The sequence below is a fragment of the Schistocerca serialis genome, chromosome 8 (assembly GCF_023864345.2).
Source record: "Schistocerca serialis cubense isolate TAMUIC-IGC-003099 chromosome 8, iqSchSeri2.2, whole genome shotgun sequence".
Lineage (NCBI taxonomy): Eukaryota > Metazoa > Arthropoda > Insecta > Orthoptera > Acrididae > Schistocerca > Schistocerca serialis.
This window is the reverse complement of record NC_064645.1, coordinates 262,585,611-262,605,416: the sequence shown is the minus strand read 5'-3', so window position 1 is coordinate 262,605,416 and position 19,806 is coordinate 262,585,611. Positions and strand designations below refer to the sequence as shown.

General features: G+C 45.1%; 3 non-coding genes across 3 annotated transcripts; all 3 read right to left on the bottom strand.

Moving 5' to 3' along the window:
• Nucleotides 1-3,511: 3,511 nt before the first annotated feature.
• Nucleotides 3,512-3,586, bottom strand: Trnas-cga (transfer RNA serine (anticodon CGA)). The gene has a single exon. It is a non-coding gene; the product is annotated as a tRNA-Ser (tRNA).
• A 530-nt stretch (nucleotides 3,587-4,116) lies between these two features.
• Trnas-uga (transfer RNA serine (anticodon UGA)) lies at nucleotides 4,117-4,191 on the bottom strand. The gene has a single exon. It is a non-coding gene; the product is annotated as a tRNA-Ser (tRNA).
• Nucleotides 4,192-4,418: 227 nt separating this feature from the next.
• On the bottom strand, nucleotides 4,419-4,493 carry Trnas-cga (transfer RNA serine (anticodon CGA)). The gene has a single exon. It is a non-coding gene; the product is annotated as a tRNA-Ser (tRNA).
• Between the last annotated feature and the right edge of the window lie 15,313 nt (nucleotides 4,494-19,806).

Below are 19,806 nucleotides of genomic sequence, written 5' to 3'. Positions count from 1 at the left end.
AAGGGACTCGCGTCGGTCTTCTGCTTCCATAGCCAATTAACGCCTTATTTGACTGCACTGTCCTCGCGGATACGTTCGTCGTATGTTCCACATTGATTTCTGCTGTTATTTTAAGAGTTACCTACCTGTTAGCAAAGACAGCTCTACGGAAACGCTGCTGTTGTCGGTCGTTAAGTGACGGCCGTCGGCCACTGCGTTGTCCGTGGAGAGTGGTACCGGTAATGCCTGTAATTTGTTATTCTCGGCACAGGCTTGATACTTTGTATCTTGGAATATTGAATCCCTTAAGATTTAGGAAACGGAATGTCCCATGCGTCTAGCTCCAACTACCGTTTTGCGTTCACGGGCCGTTAATCCTCGTAACGCGGTGATAATCGCATCGGAAACCTGACTCACGTGAATCACTCGTGTACAGATTACAGCTCCACCAATGCACTGCCGTTTTATGCGTTGTTTTGAAAGGGTACAGTACCGCCCGACATTGAAAATAGGTACAACATACTTCATTATTCTTGTCTGAACAACATATTTTTTCTAATAATAACTCAATTTCAATTAATACAGCGAAGCCGGATACCAGTGTGGGAAAGAATGACAATTTATTTATTTAATTGATCACATGTGCACTCCCACAAAATAAATCCCTACATCCAGTTTGGTGAGATCTGTGAAATGAATTAATGTATGGTCGTCTGCTAACCGCAGATAGTAAATGTGAATCGATCCTTTGGCCACCTTTGGTAGAACCAAAGAGGTAACTCTTACTGGTGCTTTGAGCGCCTGAAACGTGGCTGACCAAAACGGTAGCATGGTCTTTCCCCACCTCGACAGAGGTGCGAGATGACCTGAAGAACGGCCATGTTTCAGCACTCTGCCGCTGGATCTTGTGCTGTTAAGACCTGTCTTAGTTGTGCTCCGTAAAGACAAAAGAGTGGAGACATGGTATGCATGTGGAATATTTAAGGGTAGTTTGAAATAATAATTTCTCTATTTCAGGAACTTTTGAGGGGAGAATTAAATGTCAGGCAGGTAATATTAATGGGATCGTAGTAATCTTCGGAAATGACCAATGGTCACAATGAAACCACGTGCAGCAATAAGTTGACATACTTCCGTGTGCTTAAGTTAAGCTGAATTACTAGCGTGTGTACTATGAGCTGAAATATTTAAGAAATAGCGTGTGCAGGACTTGATATTAGAGGCGAGTACTTCCACGTGGTGAGTACTGTGTGAGTCTCAATCTGTGTATGAGACAAAGGATAAAGAGAAGTACTCGTCCATGGTATCGGTTGAGGACTCGTGTGTGTGATGAATATGTTCTTAATACTACTTTGCGAGATATGTTTCCGTGTGACGCTTGATTAAAACTGTAATACTCTGAGAGAGAAGCAAGGTGAGTCAGCCGTCTATCCAGCAACGCCGCTTGGCTTGCATTGCACAGGAAGACGTGCATATATCTCCAGAGTTCATAGTAGGAAAGCAGAATTACGAAGTGGGGCAGTGTCGTGTGAAACTGGGATAAATATTAATTGAAGTGGGAAAGCTGAAAGTGATAGTGTTGTGACTATTTATTGTGTTGTATTTCATGTTGTAGTGTGGTGTATGTCATGTAATTTGGGTATGTGTGGTTTGCATGGGAGAGTAGCAAGGTAATTGCAGAGGTAGTGGGTTATGCGTGTTCCTTTTGTACTGCTCGGTCTGGAGGAAAGTTTCGTGATGATGATTGTGAGAGTCGAAGTGTGAGAAATAATAAATGATCCACCATCCTATCCAGAAAGTGCACTGTAGTGTTAAATAATTACGAGACCATAAGATAGAGATTCACCAATGTAAAGCCATGCCCACTGGGCGGAATTTCTCATGTGTTATTGTTGTAGGTTATAGAATTTGTGTGTTTAGGTTATAGAATTTATCGGAATAAATAAGATAGTGAAAAGAAAAAAAGATTGGTGGTCTTTTCCTTCGAATTGTATGTTGTCATGATATCCAAAATTTATAATGTGTGCACCACTCATATTCAGCGCCATGGCCACGTGTTGATAAAAGCCGTTAAATAAAAAAGGAAAATGTGGGATTGCCAGTGCGTAGTCAACAGTCAGAGTTCTGTAAATTACTGATAGTCAGTTTGCGTTGCGTATTATTCACATAGGAGGATAATTTGTAACTTAATTGTGAGTACGAGAGTTCATGTTACTCGATAAATAAGAATGAATCCACTCGCTTGGCAGACCACTCATCTTGCAGGCCTGACTGCTTGATGCCACAGTATGAGCAAGGCATGTGGGGGCCTCTCAGTTTAAGCAATACTACCGCGATCTGTATAAGTGCATATGGCGATCCTAAGACTTTTTTCTCCTCAGTGTACACCACTCGGCAAATCTTACGGACGAGGTAGATACGAGGGTCGTTTGAAAAGTCCGTGCAAAAATAAAAACTACTTACGTGTTTGTTGTGAACGTTTTTTTATTTTTCGACATAGTCTCCTTTTAGACTTATACACTTCGTCCAACGCTGTTATAATTTGTTGATCCTTTCCGAATAATAGGAATTCTCCAGGGCTGCAAAATAGCTATTAGTTGCTGCAATCACGTCCTCGTTTGAATAAAACCTTTAGCCCGCCAGTCATTTCTTAAAATTGGGGAACAGATAGTAGCTCGAGGTAGCCACCTCTGGAGAATAGGGGGGGATGTGAAACGAGTTGGAATCCTATTTTCAATAATTTTGCGACCACAACTGCTGAGGTGTGTGCTGGTGCACTGTCGTAATGGAAAAGGGCTTTTTTGCGGTCCAATCGCCGGCGTTATTCTTGCAGCTCTGTTTTCAAACGGTACAATAACTGTGAATAATAAACATCTGTAATAGTTTTACCTTTTCCAGATAGTCAATGAGGATTATCCCTTGCGAATCCAAAAAGACAGTCGCCATAGCCTTTCCAGCCAAAGGAATGGTGTTCGCCTTTTTTGGTGCAGATTCTCCCATGGTAACTAGTTGTTTAGCCTGTTGTTTGGTCTCAGGAGTATAGTTATGTATCCATGTTTCATCAACAGTGACGAAACGACGCTTAAAATCCCGCGGATTCTTCCTGAACAGCTACAAACCATCCTTGCAACACTGCACACGATTCCGTTTTTGGTCAAGCATGAGAAATTGTGGAACCCATCTTGCGAATAGCTTTCTCGTGTCCAAATGTTTATGAAAAATATTATGTACCTGTTTATTCGAGGTGCCCACGGCACTAGAAATCTCACACATCTTAGTCTCTTCTGTCATCCATCACCATGTCATAGATTTTATCAATGATTTCTGAAGTCGTAACCTCCACAAGGCGTCCAGAACGTTCAGCATTACTTGTGACCATATGGCCACTCCGAAAACTTTTAAACCACTTATAAACTGTTGTAATCGAAGGTTTTCTTTAGTCACCTTTCATAAAGTAATGGGTAATCACCACACTAAATACTTCCATTTTTTGACAATCACTCGATTGAAACTTCCTGGCAGATTAAAACTGTGCGCCCGACCGAGACTCGAACTCGGGACCTTTGCCTTTCGCGGGCAAGTGCTCTACCAACTGAGCTACCGAAGCACGACTCACGCCCGGTACTCACAGCTTTACTTCTGCCAGTACCTCGTCTCCTACCTTCCAAACTTTACAGAAGCTCTCCTGCGAACCTTGCGGAACTAGCACTCCTGAAAGAAAGGATATTGCGGAGACATGGCTTAGCCACAGCCTTGGGGGATGTTTCCAGAATGAGATTTTCACTCTGCAGCGGAGTGTGCGCTGATATGAAACTTCCTGGCAGATTAAAACTGTGTGCCCGACCGAGACTCGAACTCGGGACCTTTGCCTTTCGCGGGCAAGTGCTCTACCAACTGAGCTACCGAAGCACGACTCACGCCCGGTACTCACAGCTTTACTTCTGCCAGTACCTCGTCTCCTACCTTCCAAACTTTACAGAAGCTCTCCTGCGAACCTTGCAGAACTAGCACTCCTGAAAGAAAGGATATTGCGGAGACATGGCTTAGCCACAGCCTTGGGGGATGTTTCCAGAATGAGATTTTCACTCTGCAGCGGAGTGTGCGCTGATATGAAACTTCCTGGCAGATTAAAACTGTGTGCCCGACCGAGACTCGAACTCGGGACCTTTGCCTTTCACGGGCAAGTGCTCTACCAACTGAGCTACCGAAGCACGACTCACGCCCGGTACTCACAGCTTTACTTCTGCCAGTACCTCGTCTCCTACCTTCCAAACTTTACAGAAGCTCTCCTGCGAACCTTGCAGAACTAGCACTCCTGAAAGAAAGGATATTGCGGAGACATGGCTTAGCCACAGCCTTGGGGGATGTTTCCAGAATGAGATTTTCACTCTGCAGCGGAGTGTGCGCTGATATGAAATTTCCTGGCAGATTAAAACTGTGTGCCCGACCGAGACTCGAACTCGGGACCTTTGCCTTTCGCGGGCAAATGCTCTACCAACTGAGCTACCGAAGCACGACTCAGGCCCGGTACTCACAGCTTTACTTCTGCCAGTACCTCGTCTCCTACCTTCCAAACTTTACAGAAGCTCTCCTGCGAACCTTGCAGAACTAGCACTCCTGAAAGAAAGGATATTGCGGAGACATGGCTTAGCCACAGCCTTGGGGGATGTTTCCAGAATGAGATTTTCACTCTGCAGCGGAGTGTGCGCTGATATGAAACTTCCTGGCAGATTAAAACTGTGTGCCCGACCGAGACTCATATCAGCGCACACTCCGCTGCAGAGTGAAAATCTCATTCTGGAAACATCCCCCAAGGCTGTGGCTAAGCCATGTCTCCGCAATATCCTTTCTTTCAGGAGTGCTAGTTCTGCAAGGTTCGCAGGAGAGCTTCTGTAAAGTTTGGAAGGTAGGAGACGAGGTACTGGCAGAAGTAAAGCTGTGAGTACCGGGCGTGAGTCGTGCTTCGGTAGCTCAGTTGGTAGAGCACTTGCCCGCGAAAGGCAAAGGTCCCAAGTTCGAGTCTCGGTCGGGCACACAGTTTTAATCTGCCAGGAAGTTTCATATCAGCGCACACTCCGCTGCAGAGTGAAAATCTCTTTCTGGAAACATCCCCCAAGGCTGTGGCTAAGCCATGTCTCCGCAATATCCTTTCTTTCAGGAGTGCTAATTCTGCAAGGTTCGCAGGAGAGCTTCTGTAAAGTTTGGAAGGTAGGAGACGAGGTACTGGCAGAAGTAAAGCTGTGAGTACCGGGCGTGAGTCGTGCTTCGGTAGCTCAGTTGGTAGAGCACTTGCCCGCGAAAGGCAAAGGTCCTGAGTTCGAGTCTCGGTCGGGCACACAGTTTTAATCTGCCAGGAAGTTTCATATCAGCGCACACTCCGTTGCAGAGTGAAAATCTCATTCTGGAAACATCCCCCAAGGCTGTGGCTAAGCCATGTCTCCGCAATATCCTTTCTTTCAGGAGTGCTCGTTCTGCAAGTTTCGCAGGAGAGCTTCTGTAAAGTTTGGAAGGTAGGAGACGAGGTACTGGCAGAAGTAAAGCTGTGAGTACCGGGCGTGAGTCGTGCTTCGGTAGCTCAGTTGGTAGAGCACTTGCCCGCGAAAGACAAAGGTCCCGAGTTCGAGTCTCGGTCGGGCACACAGTTTTAATCTGCCAGGAAGTTTCATATCAGCGCACACTCCGCTGCAGAGTGAAAATCTCATTCTGGAAACATCCCCCAAGGCTGTGGCTAAGCCATGTCTCCGCAATATCCTTTCTTTCAGGAGAGCTAGTTCTGCAAGGTTCGCAGGAGAGCTTCTGTAAAGTTTGGAAGGTAGGAGACGAGGTACTGGCAGAAGTAAAGCTGTGAGTACCGGGCGTGAGTCGTGCTTCGGTAGCTCAGTTGGTAGAGCACTTGCCCGCGAAAGGCAAAGGTCCCGAGTTCGAGTCTCGGTCGGGCACACAGTTTTAATCTGCCAGGTAGTTTCATATCAGCGCACACTCCGCTGCAGAGTGAAAATCTCATTCTGGAAACATCCCCCAAGGCTGTGGCTAAGCCATGTCTCCGCAATATCCTTTCTTTCAGGAGTGCTAGTTCTGCAAGGTTCGCAGGAGAGCTTCTGTAAAGTTTGGAAGGTAGGAGACGAGGTACTGGCAGAAGTAAAGCTGTGAGTACCGGGCGTGAGTCGTGCTTCGGTAGCTCAGTTGGTAGAGCACTTGCCCGCGAAAGGCAAAGGTCCCGAGTTCGAGTCTCGGTCGGGCACACAGTTTTAATCTGCCAGGAAGTTTCATATCAGCGCACACTCCGCTGCAGAGTGAAAATCTCATTCTGGAAACATCCCCCAAGGCTGTGTCTAAGCCATGTCTCCGCAATATCCTTTCTTTCAGGAGTGCTAGTTCTGCAAGTTTCGCAGGAGAGCTTCTGTAAAGTTTGGAAGGTAGGAGACGAGGTACTGGCAGAAGTAAAGCTGTGAGTACCGGGCGTGAGTCGTGCTTCGGTAGCTCAGTTGGTAGAGCACTTGCCCGCGAAAGGCAAAGGTCCCGAGTTCGAGTCTCGGTCGGGCACACAGTTTTAATCTGCCAGGAAGTTTCATATCAGCGCACACTCCGCTGCAGAGTGAAAATCTCATTCTGGAAACATCCCCCAAGGCTGTGGCTAAGCCATGTCTCCGCAATATCCTTTCTTTCAGGAGTGCTAGTTCTGCAAGGTTCGCAGGAGAGCTTCTGTAAAGTTTGGAAGGTAGGAGACGAGGTACTGGCAGAAGTAAAGCTGTGAGTACCGGGCGTGAGTCGTGCTTCGGTAGCTCAGTTGGTAGAGCACTTGCCCGCGAAAGGCAAAGGTCCCGAGTTCGAGTCTCGGTCGGGCACACAGTTTTAATCTGCCAGGAAGTTTCATATCAGCGCACACTCCGCTGCAGAGTGAAAATCTCATTCTGGAAACATCCCCCAAGGCTGTGGATAAGCCATGTCTCCGCTATATCCTTTCTTTCAGGAGTGCTAGTTCTGCAAGGTTCGCAGGAGAGCTTCTGTAAAGTTTGGAAGGTAGGAGACGAGGTACTGGCAGAAGTAAAGCTGTGAGTACCGGGCGTGAGTCGTGCTTCGGTAGCTCAGTTGGTAGAGCACTTGCCCGCGAAAGGCAAAGGTCCCGAGTTCGAGTCTCGGTCGGGCACACAGTTTTAATCTGCCAGGAAGTTTCATATCAGCGCACACTCCGCTGCAGAGTGAAAATCTCATTCTGGAAACATCCCCCAAGGCTGTGGCTAAGCCATGTCTCCGCAATATCCTTTCTTTCAGGAGTGCTAGTTCTGCAAGGTTCGCAGGAGAGCTTCTGTAAAGTTTGGAAGGTAGGAGATGAGGTACTGGCAGAAGTAAAGCTGTGAGTACCGGGCCTGAGTCGTGCTTCGGTAGCTCAGTTGGTAGAGCACTTGCCCGCGAAAGGCAAAGGTCCCGAGTTCGAGTCTCGGTCGGGCACACAGTTTTAATCTGCCAGGAAGTTTCATATCAGCGCACACTCCGCTGCAGAGTGAAAATCTCATTCTGGAAACATCCCCCCAAGGCTATGGCTAAGCCATGTCTCCGCAATATCCTTTCTTTCAGGAGTGCTAGTTCTGCAAGGTTCGCAGGAGAGCTTCTGTAAAGTTTGGAATTTAGGAGACGAGGTACTGGCAGAAGTAAAGCTGTGAGTACCGGGCGTGAGTCGTGCTTCGGTAGCTCAGTTGGTAGAGCACTTGCCCGCGAAACGCAAAGGTCCCGAGTTCGAGTCTCGGTCGGGCACACAGTTTTAATCTGCCAGGAAGTTTCATATCAGCGCACACTCCGCTGCAGAGTGAAAATCTAATTCTGGAAACATCCCCCAAGGCTGTGGCTAAGCCATGTCTCCGCAATATCCTTTCTTTCAGGAGTGCTAGTTCTGCAAGGTTCGCAGGAGAGCTTCTGTAAAGTTTGGAAGGTAGGAGACGAGGTACTGGCAGAAGTAAAGCTGTGAGTACCGGGCGTGAGTCGTGCTTCGGTAGCTCAGTTGGTAGAGCACTTGCCCGCGAAAGGCAAAGGTCCCGAGTTCGAGTCTCGGTCGGGCACACAGTTTTAATCTGCCAGGAAGTTTCATATCAGCGCACACTCTGCTGCAGAGTGAAAATATCATTCTGGAATCACTCGATTGCTAAACACAAAGAAATAGACCAATATGGTTGAAACTTGGTGTGCGTTCTTGCCAAAGGTGCTACTAACTAAACATGACCTCGATATGCGCTGGTGATGCCATCTCTCGGACTTTGCACGGAATTTTCAAACGCCCCTCGTAAAGTAACATGGCAAGTAACTAACATAGCATAGTAACTACTCAGTGGAAATGAATGGAAGAGCAAGGGCAAGTTACCACAGTTCTCTCACTCGTGCATAGAAAGTAGAAGATCATATGGGCATGAGATAAGAGTGACTAACCGCCAAATTGGGCAGATCTCGCAATACGACACCATTAAAATAACAGGAAAAGACTGTCGGCGAACTGTTACTACGCATTGTGGTGATTTTCTTCATTACAACACGACCAACAAACAACATTTCAGATGAAATCACACGGGGAAGAATCATCGGGAAACTGGAAAAGGATAAAATGCTAAGAGTGTATCCCACCTGTCTGTTATTGCTCGAAGTGTTGTTTAACGCAAACACTATCAGTCCCTACTTCTCACATATTGTCCATACACTATGACCAACAGAAACGTGTGCAGCGAAATGTAACTTACAAGTTACTTAATACAATAACGAAGGTACAAAATACATTATTAAACAACATAACAATACAGATAACATTTGTAGTAATACAGGCTTTACAAAAGAATAGAAATAGACATATACATCAGTGTTACAGGAATTATGACATAAGTAAATAAATAAAATAATGAGAATAGTTCTTGAAACATTAATTTCACAAATGACCATTAAAGCAAAACAGAATAAATAATGTCTAAACATCTTTACAAAGAAAATAACATAGTATTTGAAAATTTCTACAACATAAATCTTATTAGCTAAACACATAAAGACAGGAAAAACACAAATATACAAAAGTACACAAACACATAGCAGAATAACACAGGGGGAAAGGACAGGGTTTGTTTTCAGTGTAACATTTGGTACTGCAGTATTTTGCAAACAAAACCTTTTCAAAAAAATGGTTCAAATGGCTCTGAACACTATGGGACTCAACATCTGAGGTCATAAGTCCCCTAGAACTTAGAACTACTTAAACCTAACTAACCTAAGGACATCACACACATCCATGCCCGAGGCAGGATTCGAACCTGCGACCGTAGCAGTCCCACGGTTCCGGACTGCGCGCCTAGAACCGCGAGACCACCGCGGCCGGCAAAACCTTTTTTTTCTTGGATATCTCCCTTCATTAATCATTACTATCCCCAAAAATTCCTATCTATACCTGCTTTCTGTACTTTATTCGTATAACTTCTCAATGCATTTCTTCCAATTCATCGCAACTCTTTCTCTTATATAGTTTACCCCCTCTTAAGCTAACTTAAATCTACTGAGATCAGATGCTAAACTAAGGGACGAGGCAATGCAGCAGCACAAAACAATTAACACAAACAGCAATGCCAAAAAAATGGACATTGGCAAATCAATTGCAATATTACGACTAATATAAGGCACTGTGCAGCAAACAAGAAAAATAAATCAGTAGTAGAACTAGCTTAACAGAGTAATACAAAGTCAAATTCAGTAACATTATGCCTGGCAAACAGCAGCAGCAAATGCAATAACTTATATCTAAACATGACAAAGCTGAAGCAGAAAAAAATATTACAGTAAAAATGGCCATGTTTAATACCTATGTCACATCTTAACACTAACATACACTACTAAATAAGTTACCCAGTCATTAACAAAAATTATGTATGCAATTCCTGTGAAGGGAAATGTCTTATTGTGCTCCCTCCTTTTTTTGGAATAGATTATAAAGTTATTATTGACTGGATCTGTAGGCATAAAATAACTATACTAGTACATCTATTAAATTTTATGTTAACCAATGCTACAGTGCAGCTAGAAACTAGATATTAAATAAAATGAGTAAATAAATACATAAAGCAAGCCATATGGCATTTCTCTCAACTAGCAAGACAATAGTCGTGAAATGTTTCTCATTGTTTCATTAGGCATTTTAGTAAATATCATAAATTAAGAGCTCCACAGTATAATCATATGTTTTCAAGTTTGAGCGTGTCGTATTTGCAATGCTTTCTACAAAGGAATGTCAATAGCGAGGATAATGGCCTCCCTTTTTTTTTCCTCCACCTGTGCCTCTGAAAGGCACACACTAATTGCTTTTTTTCCAGGCCACTACCTCTCAGCTGGGTGCCCAAAACGCATTACGTCAAGGTCACGTTGGGGACCACACGCGCTGCTGCGCGACGGGGATGAACTGGTCAGCGACAGTCAACTACAGCTGCAGACGACCGCTGCGTTGTGCAAAAGGCAGCAAGAGACCCACGTGAAACATCGGAAGCACTTGCAGCCTTATTTATCAGGACTTCAAGTCAGGCAGTCTCACGCTCCACAGTGGCACGTCGACTCCATGGTGGTGGTCTCTTTGCCCAATGACCAGTACGTTCTGTTCCTTTGACACCCACACATCGGAGCCACCGCTTGCGATGATACCATGAGCGTAGGTACTCTACTAACAAGGAGTCGGGTCGCGTGCTATTCCCAGATGAGAACAGTTTTAGTTTGAGTAGTGATTGTGGACGTACACTCATACGGCGAAGAGTGGGAACACGTGATCAACCCAGAAAAATTGTCGAACATGTATGGCGTGGGGCGGCAAAGCGTTGAATGGGCATATTGGCCAGCACATCATTGAACACGATAGACTCAAAATTCTGTGGCACTGTACTGTACTCCTTCCACGTGCGCGACAGCATTGTGCAGGTAGAAGAGCTCTGGGATCGGGAAGACATTCTGCGAACGTGGTGGCCTTCCCGTTCTCCCGTTTTAAATCCCTTCGAGCACAAGTGGGATGCGTTGGGAAGACGTACTGCAGCACGTCTTCATGCACTAACGACCGTCTAGCGATTGCGAACCGCGCTACCTGCTGGAATGGAACGCCCTATCACATGAGGTCCTTACCAGCCTTGTCGCCAACACGAAAGCACGTTACAGTGCACCCATTGTAGTCCATGATGATCACACAGCATCTTAACAAACGACTCGCACCTTTTGTGTGACGAAGGAATCACTGAAATCGCGATGTCTTAAGTTTAATTACTGGTTTGTATAGAAAAGTCTGTCCGCCCCGATAGCTGAGTGGTCAGCGTGATGGATTGCTGTCCTACGGGCCCGGGTTCGATTCTTGGCTGGGTTGGGGATTTTCTCCGCTCAGGGACGGCGTGTTGTGCTGTCTTGATCATCATTTCATCCCCATCCGGCACGCAGGTCGCCCAGTGTGGCGTCGAATGTAATAAGACCTGCACCAAGGCGGCAGAACCTACCCCGCAAGGGGCCATCCGGCCGATGACGCCAAACGCTCATTTCCAGTTCACAGAAAGGTGTAGTTTCTGTTTGTCTGATTGTGTATGTCTTTCAGTTGCGTTGTGTAATGTAGTGTACTGAAGCAGTTCTTTCAATGCGTGGTTCAGGTTTCATCGAGCTACGTTACTCGGTAGTGACACATCACCCGTAAGTTACTTTCGTCCTTAAGTTTTCAACACAGTGTGCAAGTAGCTATGGTTGAATTTGCGGTTTATTAACAAAACATTTAAATGAGATTCTTGAGTCGCTCCGAAGAACAACAGAAAAAAATATTTTGGAATACCGTTGTATACAATAGGAATTGTAATCATGCTGGTCCAACTTCATTCATTGACCTACTTTTATTGTTTTTTCTCTGAAAGGTAGGTATTAGTGTTGTAAGAATCGCCAAAACAGAGAGAAGACATACTTCGTCCAGCAAATCAGAGAGAAGCCAGGCTTCATCCACTGCGACAAAATTTATTTTACTTCATTATACTCTTTTCTAGGGCTCAGTCTGTAAAAACGGAAGCCTTCTAGGAACGCTTTCTTCTACGTTTGCTTTTCTGTCCGACTGTTAGCAATCCTTTTTTCTCAGGAACGGGTACACGTATGAAGTTCCAACTTACGTCACATATTATGGCCCATGGTCCCCCGCCGGCGTAAAAATTTTAAGCTTCTATACCATTTCAACCAAAAGATACTGTCGTTTAGGTTACATGTATTTATAGTGGGAATCTCAGTAACCAAAACTTTTAGGACACTTCCCGTTGACCTACAATCATGAAATTTGGAAAGAAGCAAGGTCCCACAGTAATTAAAAGAAAAATCCTAAATTCTTAATTAGTAATTTTATAACACGAAAAATACTTCTTTTTGTCATATCTCATCTATTTGTCTAAATGCCCGTTAAGAATCTTTCTCTCTGGAATAGTTTGGCGTATGGAGTTAACACATTGCCGTCCGCACGTCTAGTACAAATTTATTCGCTTGGCGCCGGCAGCGCTAATTCGGATTACTTGGCTTGTCGCCAGCTGTTCTTGACATTATCGGGAGATTATAAATTGTTCCGTTTTACTAATCTCATAGTTATTTCTCATAAGTTGTCAACCTTGTTCCCTACTTTCATGAAATTTCGAAGGTATAGGCCTACATACGTCAATAAACACTAAATTTGTTTGTTTCATATGTCTCTTTATTTGCAGTGTCTTTGGTACTTGGTAATTCTCTTTCATATGATATGTAAGATGTAATATAACTCCACAAGACTTGCACATTAAGTCTTTTGTTCTTTTTTTTGTTTGTTTTTGGAACATGCATGGCAGTTTTATCGTTTTCGTTTATTTGTTTCGGAATTACGTAGGCCTATTAGTTGGTGTTGCTTTATATGACCGGGAAGTCTGTCAAGCGGATTTTGATGAGACGTACGCGATGTAGCGGCAACCTCCAAGTTTTGTTCCGCGCAAATAATCGTATTGTCTCTTTCGTCTGTCATGATGAATGGGCTCAAGTACTTATAAAAACAAAAAACTTGTTGACGTGTGTAACTTACTGTTACCTAAAAAAAACAACAGAATGCCAAAGATACTAAAGTGCTGTCGCCGGCCACTGCGCGATTATATGCTCACTACAACACTGTGATGTCGCCGGCCGTTGACCGCTATTTCGCGCACGACACCACTGTGGTGTCGCCGCACGGCTGAATGTTAAGACTTATCTCATGTTCTAAGATATATGGTCCCTTGGTCGTGTAAAACATTAAACTTCAAAGTCAGTGTAATCAAAAGATGCAGCCATTTACGTCATGTATTTCTACACTCGAAAACTCATTCTCCAAACCTACAGTCTACTTAGCGTTGACCTGGAGTCATGAAATTTGGAAAAAAACAAGCAAGGCTTTACAGAACAAGTAGAGAGAATAATTAGAAATTGTTAATTTCTAATTATATCATAAGAAAGATATATTAATTTTGCCGTTTGTTTTCGTACGTCAAACTAGGAATTAAGTCTTGTAATTCCTGAGACCGATATCTTCCGAGCATTGGTGTCGACAACAGCAACACATCGTCAGTATCCTCGATTCTCGGAATGGATAAACTGTCTGTAGGCATACTTAAGTTTCTCTGGAACCCTCAGTACGCGAGTTCTATTCGCACCTTACCGAAGTTTTCTTCATGTAAATATTGTTCTCTGCAACATATTCTACACTACTGGCCATTAAAATTGCTACACCACGAAGTTGACGTGCTACCGATGCGAAATTTTATCCGACAGTAAGAAGATGCTGTGATATGCAAATGATTAGCTTTTCAGAGCATTCACACAAGGTGGGTGCCGGTGGCGACACCTACAACGTGCTGACATGAGGAAAGTTTCCAACCGATTTCTCATACACAAACAGCAGTTGACCAGCGTTGCCTGCTGAAACGTAGTTGTGATGCCTCGTGTAAGGAGGAGAAATGCGTACCATCACGTTCTCGACTTTGATAGAGTTCGGAACATTGCTGATCGCGTTGGTCGAGATCCAATGACTATTAGCAGAATATGGGATCGGTGGGTTCAGGAAGGTAATACGGAACGCCTTGCTGGATCCCAACGGCCTCGTATCACTAGCAGTCGAGATGACAGGCATCTTATCCGCATGGCTGTAACGGATCGTGCAACCACGTCTCGATCCCTGAGTCAATAGATGGGGACGTTTACAAGACAACAACCGTCTACACGAACAGTTCTACGACGTTTGCAGCAGCATGGACTATCAGCTCGGAGACCGTGGCTGCGGTTACCCTTGACACTGCATCACAGACAAGAGCGGCTGCGATAGTGTACTCAACGACGAACCTGGGTATACGAATGGCAACACTTCATTGTTTCGGATGATCCAGGTTCTGTTTACGGTATCATGATGGTCGCACCCGTGGTTGGCGACATCGCGGTGAAAGCACATTGGAAGCATATATTCGTCATCGCCATACTGGCGTATCAACCGGCGTGATGGTATGGGGTGCCATTGGTTACACGTCTCGGTCACCCCTTCTTCGCATTGACGGCACTTTGAATAGTGGACGTTACATTTCAGATGTGTTACGACCCGTGGCTCTACCCTTAATTTGATCCGCGCGAAGCCCTACATTTCAGCGCGATAATGCACGACCGCATGTTTCAGGCCCTGTACGGGCCTTTCTGGATACAGAAAATGTTAGACTGCTGCCCTAGACAGCATATTCTCCAGATCTCTCACCAATTGAAAACGTCTGGCCAATGGTGGCTGAGCAACTGGCTCGTCACAATACGCCAGTCACTACTCTTGACGAACTGTGGTGTCGTGTTGAAGCTGTGTGGGCAGCTGTACCTGTACATGCCATCCAAGCTCTGTTTGGCTCAACGCCCAGGCGTATCAAGGCCGTTATTACGGCCAGAGGTGGTTGTTCTGGGTACTGATTTCTCAGGATCTAAGCACCCAAATTGCGTGAAAATGTGATCACATGTCAGTTCTACTATAATATATTTGTCCAATGAATACCCGTTTATCATCTGCATTTCTTCTTGGTGTAGCAATTTTAATAGCCAGTAGTGTAGATAGTTCCAGTCTGAAACTACTCAGTTACACGTAATCATCTTACAAACTGCTTTAAAGATTAAGTCATACATTTTTTAATCAATGTCATCGCATCTTATCTGGAGGTTATAAAGTGTGAGGCGGTGAGTTACTCGCCGGCGTCTTCACCGCGCTCTGGGGATGCGGCTGAGAGACTGCCGCCCCCGCCGGGGCACATATTTCTGTTTGTCACTGCGGGTTTACGTCCGCGCACCGCCCCTGGAGCTCTGGAAATACGGCGGAGGCGGATAACGCCCGCGCCGGGAAAGACCGCGCCGCCATAAACCAAGCGGGCAACCCCCGGCCTTCGGTCGCCGGCCGCTGTTGTCCGACGCTGCCACGCCGCGGTTCAGTACCGATCTCCGCCAGAAATATATTGGCAGCCCTGCTCTCGATAAAAAGCGCGCGGCGGAGGTGTGGGGGCGCGTCCTAGTACGCGTGTTCCCCGAGAGTTATCACCGCAATAAATTCCCGAATAGAAAGGAATATGCTCGCGCCTTCCCTTCACGCGTGTCTATCGATTGGAGGGTCATCTCCAAGGAGCCGAGTCACCGAATTATGTATAACCCACCCCATCTTGCATCACTTTCAGTGTCTGGCTGCCACAGAGTGGAGGAGAGCCGCAGTACGAACTCAATCTTCTTTTATACGCCGTTGACACGACATGAATCCTTCCGACGATCGTGAGCAATAGTCCTGTCGCACGGTACACTGCACAAGTGCTGTGAAGAATGGCTATTATAATTCTTCTGGTACGATACGCTAGCACTGGAGTAAGAGTAGGAACTTTTATCAAGTTGTGCAACAGCGAGCAGATAGCGTAGCACCATGGAAGTAGTGCAAGCAGCTCGTTCCCGATTAAGGAACTATCTCTCGGTTCTTTCTAACTGCAGCCCTCAAATGGCTCAGTTTGACGCCTATATTCTCAGTAGAATAATATTAAACAATGTTAACAAACATTCAGGATGTACACTACTTACCTTCAGAAGAATGCACAGGTATCAGGGACTCGGTTGAAGAAAATATATGTAAAAACTAGAAATTACAAGGCTTAATACTAAAATTATATGACAACATAATAACAACTTTTAAGCGTTCGCAAAAATTAAGATATTCAAGAATGAGGTCATAATGAAAAAAAAAAAATTAAAAACCGCGATCTTCGATGATACTATAAGTGACAGAAGACACGAGTTGCTCTTGAATTACATGTTATTGTTCTTTTACATTTTTACGGATGTGTTGAATGTATTACTTCGCGTTTCACTTTTCATTTTACCATATGATATCTTTTTATTTGTCTATTTTACTTTCCTACCCTCAGTGTTCACAATTACGATAATAAAAATGCAGCGGGCCGTTGTGGTCTATCGGTTCTAGGCGCTTCAGTCTGGAACCGTGCGACCGCTACGGTCGTAGGTTCGAGTCCTGCCTTGGGCATGGATGTGTGTGATGTCCTTAGGTTAGTTAGGTTTAGATAGTTCTAAGTTCTAGGCGACTGATGACCTCAGATGTTAAGTCCAATAGTGCTCAGAGCCATATGAAACATTTGAGCCATAAAAATGTAGGCAAATTACTTGGAGCCAAACTTGAGATTCTCACGGCCTATTCAATTTTTTAACGAGGCAGGAGAAAGCAACCAAGTAGCACCCTCGTGAACCTCAAAAATTTCTATTTCTAAAAAACCCATCATTTTCATTATTTTCGCTTTATTTGAGGACTGTTTCGACAATTTCGAAATTGTCTTAGGATTGGGCACCCTCTAATGGCAACTTCGTTCTCTCACCGCTCCGTTTTCGATTAAGAAGTACGTTTGAACGTTTTCATGCAGAGCTGTATCGAAGTCGTCCTACGTCTCGGCAGGCCTGCCAAAAATGCACACCTCCCCACATCCATAAAGTACACCTCTTGTAATAATCTTAAATTGGGATTTCCAAATGCCTACCCGTTTCAGAGGTATATATATCAATAAGGTAGTAACAGGAAATGAAATATGATGGTACATGAGCCCTATGCTTTCGCCTCACATGCCTTTATCAATAACAGAGCGTGGTTTCGAGCCAATGACCTTGGATTATGTGCCCAGCATGCTTCCACCGACGGCAAGGTGGGCAGTCCGCATGTCCGCATTTCATTTCAAGGTGCGACACATAAACGGACCTGAGAACCTTGTCACTGAGGCCCTCACTCGCATGTTTCAAGTGGAGGCGGCTGCCGGTAGCAAGGGAGTTTGTGAGTCTCATCCGGTTGTGTGTACCATGTTAGCTGAAGTTCCCCAATTGTTTGTAGATGTTAGGAGCAAACAGGAAAAAGATCCATTGTGAGCCGATTAAAAAAAAAAAAAGTTCTTATCCGTTGGTGAGGCAAGCGACTAATCCATCAGCAATGGAATACTGTGGTAAAGCGTTAATGAAGCCGTGCACTTCAAAATTGGTTTGCCTCAGGAGCTGGTGCCTCCCGTTTTCCATTATTTCCATAATTCTCTAGTAGGAGAACATATGGACCCCTATAAAGCCTTGGAAAAGGTTAGGGCTCACCTAACTTGGTCCACGTTGTTTAACAATACTAGGCGACTAGTGGATGGTTGAAAAGCCTGTAGGAAGGCTAAACCTAGTAACAGTCCTGCGAAGGTGGTGTTACATTCCAAGAGCAAGGAGATCCTTATGGACAAACTCTTTATTGATTACGTAGGCCCCTTGTATGGGACTCAATATATATGTGTTTTTTTCCATATTTTTATGCTTAATTTCCAGTGACGGGGTCACGGCGGTCATTACCATTCCACATCTGACCAACATCTTCAGCTGGTTTGGACCCCTCTACGGCTCTTGTTAGAGACAACACTCCGGTGTTTGTTTTCGAACAGTTTAAGCGTTACGCTTTCTTAACGCTGTTAAGCACCTAACCAAACGCCCCACGCATCTTTATCAGAGAGAGTGAATTGCAGTCTTAAGTCAGCTTTGATCATCTACCATCATAAGTCTCCTAGTAAGTGGAATACCACCTTGCCTTCTTCAATTTTGCATTTGACACTGCACAGAACGAAGCATCTGAGGCATTTACTACCCATCTCTTGTTTGCTTATCCCATCAGTTTCCCTCTATCCAACTTGTGGGATAACATCGTCCTTTACTCCCGAAGATCTTAAGGAAAATTTGGAACGGGGCAGGAATAACATTAGGTTAGCCCACCGTTACCACGCACGGTCATATAATAGGAATAGACGCCGCTTTGTGAGCCAGGTAGTCGTGAAGAACTATGCCAGTCAGTTGAGGTGAGGTGCCAGCGTCTGGAGGCTCATTCCTCGTTTCATAGGCCTATGCCACATCATCAGAACACTGGGTCTGGTTAATATGCTTGTCAGTCATCTGGTCCCTGGTAAGGTACTCAGGGAGCACCTTACTCAACTTAAGCCCGTTAATTAATCATCCCCTTCTTCTGCTGTAGGCTGGAGCGGTGTTCATGGTTGGGAGACTGAGCAGTGGTGGCTTTTCTGGCGTCGCCCTTCGCATTTCTGGCTCCGGTAACTAGATCTGTCTTGTGATGTCCCTCTGGTTTGAGGCCAGTATGATATTTGCTCGAGGTTGTTGATGGGGACTGGGCGTGTTGTGGCGCGGTGAGTGATAAATGAGCGAGGAGGACTGTGTGAGTGGTCTCCCCAACGACTAAGGTGAGTACTTGTTCAAGCTTTTTAGTCTCGGCGTCCGGCGATTGGTTGGCATATTTGTGGGCCGGTTAGCATCCTTTGCTGACTTCGAGTACCGTGTTCAAGCGTAACTCTGGCCAGCCAGATTCGGGACATGGCACACCGAAGAGAGATTAGAAGCCAGTTTTTCTGCGCTGACTTTTGGGTTCTCTTTGGAACTGGCAAGCTTCAGCCACGACAAGTGAATTTAAGTTTTCGATTTTGAGGTCTTAACTGTTACCTTCTTATTGGTACCATTGGGTCTGTTGCTACCATTGCGATATCTTAGCTGATCTATTTTACCACCAGTTGGTTCCTTGAACTGTCTGCTTTGTTTGCTCTTCTTGAGTCGATACTGGCCTTGGTTGTTCTTAAAAGGATATCTTAAACTGTGTGAGTCGATGGTGTTTCCTGTGATCCTCCCCCCCCCCCCCCCCCCCTCACCTCCGCAGTACCAAGTACCTTTCTCTTTTAATACGGCACAGTGCCGGTTTCGATATACCTTCGGGCATTAGAGATGTCATCGCTCTGTTAATTACATTGGCTTAGGAGGTGCCTGGAACTCAAAATTTGCAATTGCTGGGACTATGTAATTGGGTTTGACAGCTTAGTTTTCTTCCGGGCGTTTCGCCATCGCTTTAGCGGCGGTATTTTGCAATGACACAGACATACCGTTTGGTTAGTTACTGTTGCTTTCACGTAATTTACCTTGCTGAGTTAATATATTTTGCCGGTCTTTACCTAACGGAAAGGGTCTTGGAAAGCCAGTCCTCTTGTTGAAACTTTTCTTGGCCTTTCTATTAGGTGTCTTCTTATGTTCCTTGCGCATAAGCCTTCTGGTGCAGTCCCTGTGAGTCTAGTTTAGCAGGCGATACAACCCGTCGGCTTTGACCATAGACGTCAGAATTGGCCAGAGAGCATGTATTACAAAGATGAAAGAGCTGAGAAGAATGTTCAGAAGCAAAGGAATGCACGAGACAAAACTCTATTCACATATATAAGGGCCAGTAGTATTTTCATGTTAACGATATCGCGTGTTTGT